A 5,970-nucleotide genomic window follows, 5' to 3' on the forward strand; every position below is an offset into this window, starting at 1 on the left:
CTTCGGCACGCTACAAGAGTTTTTGAGGATCGATTATAGAGGATTTTTTGTCGACTTGTTCGACGTGCAATGGTTCAAGATAATCATGGAGGGTCGCAACGCTACTGTGCGTAGAGGAGAGTTTGGTTTTCTTGAGGTGGATTCAACTAAGAAATGGAATGACCTAAGAGACACTTTCGTACTACCCGAGCACTGTGAACAAGTAAGTATGTAAATAGTTAACGTGTGTTTTAGAATTTATGTGCTTGGAAGCTCTCATGTAAGTTATGTGGCTCTGGCAGGTGATATTTCATCCCACAAAGTCTGCATCAAACTAGTGGTACGTCATAGAGGTAGACCCTCGTAGTGCACGGACGTATGAAGGCTACCATGTGCCAATCACAGCGGCATCAATGGAGGAGATCGGAGAAGATGCCCAGTCAGAAGCCATGGAGGTGGTGCCAGACGAACATCAAGCTGCTACTCTCTATGGGGTGCATGCAGAGGATCTACAAAATGAAACAGAGGACATCTGTTTAAACGGAGAGCTCTATATAGATATAGGAAGTTATGATGAGCTATGCGAGGATGAGAGAGAGATCTCTTAAAGCCATAAATATTGTATTTGAACAAGTGTGCTCCATTTTGTAAATTTAGAGTTATGCACTTGCCTCTTTCATCACTCAAGTTGAATAGAAGAAGAACGCTTTCTGTTGCTGCTAGCCTTTGAACATTCCAAAGCTACAAGCATTGGAGTGTTCTTGTACGATTCTCCGGCTCTTTAAGTATTTGCGTCATTGCGTCATTGTATTTATATGCGTCATTGCGTCATTGTATTTAATGGTCTTTGCGTCCACTCCAAGTATGTATGCTCTAGGTATGTCACTACAAGAGGTTCTTCATATTAGCGACGCTCACACAGCGACGCTCAAAAAAAATTTTCCCGGCGTCGCTATGAGCGTCGCTATGAGCGTCGCAAATTTATTTGTAAATTTGCGACGCTCATAGCGACGCTCATAGCGACGCCGGCTGGGGTAAAAAAAATAACCGAGCGCGCCCAAAAACTCAGATCTCAGATCTGAGTTTTTCGACGCCCTCAAGCAAAGAGCAGGTAACGCTCTCCCTCACTCTCTCTCTTTCTCTCTCTTTTTCTTCTCCACACACACACACACACACACACACACACACACACACACACGAGGAGAGGAAGGAGAGCCAGGTATGCTCCTTCCCTCTCCTCATTCTCATGTTCCCTTCCCCTCTTTCTCTCTCCCTCTCTTTCTCTCTCACACACACACATACACACACACAGTGTTTTGAGAGAGAGAGAGAGAGAGAGAGAGAGAGAGAGAGAGAGAGAGAGTACAAACAAAAACAAAAACGCACACACACATACATAAACAAAGAATGCACACACATTGAGAGAGAAAAAGAGAGAGAGAGCATGCATAAACAAAAAATGCACGCATTGAGAGAGGAAAAGAGAGAGAGAACATGCATAAACAAAAAACGCACACATTGAGAGAGGAAAAGAGAGAGAAAACATGCATACGATCCAAAAAAACGCACACACATTGAAAGAGAAAGAGAGAGAAACTAATTTAACGTCGTAGGAAACTAATTAAAATTAAAAGACCTAAAGATCTAACCGACGAGGAGTTGAACTGAAGACCTATTATTCAAGAGAGAAATGGCATAATCAATCTATCATACTTGGCATGGGTGATAGAAAGGTTATACCGTTTATCTCTTTTTATTGGCACACACATCCACACACGCGTACACACACAAGAAGAAGAGAGTTATAACGTCGTAGGAAACTATCTTAAAAGACGTTAAAGATTAGGTTATATGTAGACTTACATTAAATTAGATTTAGGTTTATTTTTAACTAGATTTACGTTTATTTAAGCTAGATTTAGATTTACGTTATATTAGATTAGATTTAGGTCTCCATAGACTGCGATGCCTGCATGAAGCGGGTGAAGAAAGCCCTCAATGGAATATAGGGTATTGCTGTCTTCACTCATGGTGGGCTCCGTCGATCCAAAAGTACTGGTGAAATGTCTTCAGAAGATAGGGAAGAAGGTGGATCTTCAGGGCGGCAAGAGTCACTACATCCCCGACACAATGACCATCTAGACAACCTCTAGTCATTAGACTTATGTTAAATTAGATTTAGCTTTATTTTTAGTTAGATTTACGTTTATTTAGATTTACGCTTATTTACGTTAGATCGAGTCCACGCAAGAATTACTTACGGTTTAGGGTTTAGAGTTAGACGAACAGTGAAAAGATCTACTGTGAAAAGATGTTAAGATGAAGTGAAGTGCTACAGCTAGAGAAGAGGCAAAGGGATTTTGTCCACTACATGCAGTATCATGTAGACGTGGGTCTGTAGATTTCTTGTACCCACAAATATAGGTATTGACCAATAAAGACGAGATGATAACCCGGTGGTTCTGATCTCCGTGCACCTCTAGACCGAGGTGTGCGGGGATTGGACATGACTAGAGAATGTGAGATAAAGAGAGAGAGAGAGAGAGAGAGAGAGAGAGAGAGAGAGAGAGAGAGAGAGAGAGAGAGAGAGAGAGAGAGATAAGACGAAGAATGCCAATAGAATATTAAATTTGTTGTCCAGGTTATAAGTTTTTTATCCTCATTATGAGTAGCGACGAGGATGTGGGACCGTCCAATCGAAACACCTATCTCTCAACGAGGGTCTTATGTCCTTGTAATCAATGCAAGCATGCTGTGCGACGGACAAGACGTGTTTCTTTGCAGCACGTTCGCGAATTTGGCGAGTTCGATCCATCTATTATAGATCGAGTTGTTGCCAATTATAACTCGTCGGACTCTGACGCTGGCCAACAAGCAGCAATCTTGCAACCCAATAGACGTGTTCGCAGGCGCTTTGGTCAAGCAGCATATGTGAGGCCACAAGATGTAGCCTCTGACAGCTCGGGGGATGATCATGCAGAGCACATTCCCAACGAGGCAATGTTTGAGCCCGAGATTGATGAAATGATCGAGACGATCATGGATTCAGAAAGGCTTATCTATGATGATATGAAAAGTGAAGCCGATACGTCATTGTATAATGGAGCACGTATGTCTAGATTGAAAGCACTCCTGGTTCTTCTCAACATGCAGGCAAAGTTTGGATGGAGTGACACTAGCGTCACAGCGCTTTTCAGGTGATCTATTACAATTAGTTTACTTTAATAGAACTCTAAATGTATAATGATCTGATAGATTTTTACACGACTGTATCATATTTTTATGTTGTGTAGATTGCTGAAAGAGCACATACTACCAGCTGACAATGTGATGCCAGATTCCCGAGATGAAGCAAGAAAGATTTTGCGAAACTTGGGGATGGATTACAATTCTATCCACGCTTGTCCTAATGACTGTATTCTTTTCAGAGGGGAATACACAGACACGGAGAAGTGTCCGAAATGTGATTCCGAAAGATATCGAGTAGATCTCCACGGGACAAAAATTCCACAAAAGGTTTTGCGACATTTTCCTTTGCTTCCTCGCATCAAGCATTTCTTCGAATGTAAGTCCATGGCCGCCCTAGCATCATGGCATGAGGAGAATAAATCTTCGGATGGTGTGCTACGAATTCCTGCAGATTGCGCAGCCTGGAAACATATAGATGGAACATGGTCGGATTTTGCCAGGGAAGCTCGAAATTTGCGCTTAGGCCTGGCTATGGATGGCGTAAATCCATTTGGTCAAAGATCAACATCTTACAGTGTATGGCCCGTTGTCATCGTCAACTACAACATTCCCCCGTGGTTGACTACGAAGAAGGGGCACCTATGGCTAAGCTTGATTGTGCCAGGGCGATATAAAGTGGGGAATATGGATGTGTATCTTCGTCCACTATTGGAAGAGCTACAACAATTGTGGATTGGCATAGAGGTGGTGGATATGAGCCGACACACAGGACGACGGAATGCTTTGATCAGAGGTATTCTAATGTGGACCATGCATGACTATCCCGGGCTAACAGAATGCTCAGGTGATCTATTGACACTCCTCACTCAGACACTGTAAATCTTGTTTTTTCCCATAGTTGATCTATTATCATGTGTATACATGCAGGGCTTCAAACAAGCGGATACAGAGCATGTGTCACATGTGGACCTAGACTGAATGCACGTAGGGCACCCTCACTGAAGAAGCAAATCTACGAAGGTCATCAAGCGTATCTTCCAGAGAATCATGTGTTACGCGACGGCTTTTTGGGAAGAGAGCCACCAAGGATGTCTGCACAAGCATGGTTAGAGCAGAAGGAGATGTGCGATGACGGTTTGCCTCCAGGGATGAAGAGACTATCTCTATGGTACGAGTTACCATACTGGCCCCGACTCATGATCAATCACTTGCTCGATCCAATGCACATATTCAAGAATGTGGGTAATCTACTATGGGACCATCTGACCGGCAAGAAAGATACTTTGGGAGCCAGAGTTGACCTTAGAAATGTGGATCGTATGGAGCAATATTGGCCGCAAACAGCGTCTGATGGATCGATAAAACTCCCTAAAGCACCATGGATTTTCACAGGAGCCCAAGAACGCAAAGTAAAAGAGGCCATTCGATCTTTGCGGACCCCCACTGGCGTAATGCACTCGCTCCGAACGTGTTTTACTAAAGAAGGAAAGCTTACCAGTTTGAAGTCACACGATTGGCATAAAATGTGTCAGGTACGTTCATAGTGGACTTTAATATCATTGCATAAAATGTGGACTTTAATATCATTGCTACACATACTTTACAGTTTATCTTACCGGTTGCCATTGAGGGATGTTTGTCTCTCGACATCCGTAACACAATCTACAAACTTGCAAAGCTGGTGCAATGGATCTCACAAAAGGAGATCGACGTAGACTCCATACCATTCGCCAAACTAAATGCTGCAGAGCTTGTGTGCATGTTTGAGAAACATTTTCCTACTACAATGCTAACCATTCAGGTGCATCTTCTTGTTCACATAGTTGATGAGGTGGAAATAGCTGGCACAGTTCATTCCAGATGGATGTTCTTCTTAGAGCGTTTCATGAAAACGCTTAAGGGATATGTGCGTCAAAAGGCACGTCCGGAGGGTAGCATGGCAGAAGGTTGGTTGGTATCAGAGTCCCTAGTGTACATTGGAGAGTGGCTAGACGGATTTGATAAATCCCGGGACACGCTATGGCGAACCATAGATGATGAGCGCATATCTGGGATTGTCATGTGCAATCTCGGTGTTGAGAAGAAGATGACGGAAGATCTAGAGGCTAAAATCAACCGATTTTGCATGCTTCACAATCCAGTGATGCAAAAGTGGATTTCACAATATGAGGATGCAAAGCAAGAGCGACAAAGGGCACGAATCGAGTGGAGACGGGGAAGACGACCACCGATGCACTATCCAGCGGTTCTGGAGAGCCTACCAACCTTCATGAGCTTAAGATGGTTGCACAACCAATTGAAAAGCGCACAACAATGCGGTGACGAAGTGACTGAAGAAGAGTGGGAGTACTCTCGGGGTTGCGCGACCAAGGTAAGTTTGCAATGTACGACTAGCAAGTGACTTTATTTACAAACGTTTGAACGGCCACTCATAATCTTTGTTCGTTGTAGTATAAGTCATACACAGCAGCATGGTGTAAAGGTCGACATTTTAGGGTGGAGCGAATCGACAAAAAGCGTTTTACTCAAGATTGTGGAATCATGGCAAAATTTGAACAGTCTAGTCGACGACGTTCCTCTGATGCAGATCCTGTGGTGGCGGAACTCACTTACTTCGGCACGCTGCAAGAGATTTTGAGGATCGATTACAGAGGATTTTTTGTCGACTTATTCGACGTGCAATGGTTCAAGATAATCATGGAGGGTCGCAACGCTACTGTGCGTAGAGGAGAGTCTGGTTTTCTTGAGGTGGATTCTACTAAGAAATGGACTGACCCAAGAGACACTTTCGTACTACCCGAG

The sequence above is a fragment of the Adiantum capillus-veneris genome, chromosome 15, assembly GCF_014529385.1.
Source record: "Adiantum capillus-veneris isolate H3 chromosome 15, ASM1452938v2, whole genome shotgun sequence".
Taxonomy (NCBI): Eukaryota; Viridiplantae; Streptophyta; class Polypodiopsida; order Polypodiales; family Pteridaceae; genus Adiantum; species Adiantum capillus-veneris.